Below are 888 nucleotides of genomic sequence, written 5' to 3' on the forward strand. Positions count from 1 at the left end.
TCTAGTTCACATAGAAAACCATTATTGCTTTTTTATAAAACGGTTCATTTCCGTTTTAACAAAATTGATTAAATATAAAAAATGAATTGTGTATAAAGACAAAATAAAGTAAGTATAAATTCTTGTTAGTGAAATATTTTCTTTGTAAGTATGTATTGAACTTTAACGCATCATCCTTTTATTAAAATACCCAGTTTGATTGAATCATAATTGAGATTTGCCTCACAAATGATTATGGCTCAAAATTCTTTACATTTATATTAAACTTAAAGTCAGCTCAAAAATGTTAAGTATGTTCACGAACATTTTAGTTGCAGCAAAGAGGCTGAATGATTTTTAGTTAATTTTTTATCAAGACAAAGATTAAACACTTTTTTCTTGTTTTAATGTTTTTAAAATTTTTTATTTGAGACAACGAAACAGTGGAGTTTATTTCTTGTGTCTTGCAAAGAAAAAAACAATTTAGCTCGGACAAATGATTTATTTCATAACAGAAACTGAGTTTTATTTTTTTTTAAATATGTAATTTACAATAAACGTACAAGATTTGTGCTGTAAACAAATATTCTTCTTTCTTACCGAGTACTTTCAGATACACAGTGGACGTTCTCTGCTTTATACCAGAAGAGTTGAACTGCTCAAATGTGTAAACTCCATCATCTTTTTTTGAGACATTTTTCAGTTTAATTGTTCCATTTTTTAAGTTAAAGTCTGAACTTAGATTTTGGGGAGTACTTATTATATTTCCAGAGTTGTCTGTCCTAAAGATTAAGGTCATGTTGTATTTTAGTTCCTTCTTCCCATTATAGTCTTTGTCAAACAGATGAAAATTCAGAGATTTTCCAGCTGCAGCAAAACATGAAGTTTCCTTTGATTCATTAAAGCTGC

Source organism: Oryzias melastigma, linkage group LG14 (genome assembly GCF_002922805.2).
Source record: "Oryzias melastigma strain HK-1 linkage group LG14, ASM292280v2, whole genome shotgun sequence".
In the NCBI taxonomy this organism is placed as follows: Eukaryota; Metazoa; Chordata; class Actinopteri; order Beloniformes; family Adrianichthyidae; genus Oryzias; species Oryzias melastigma.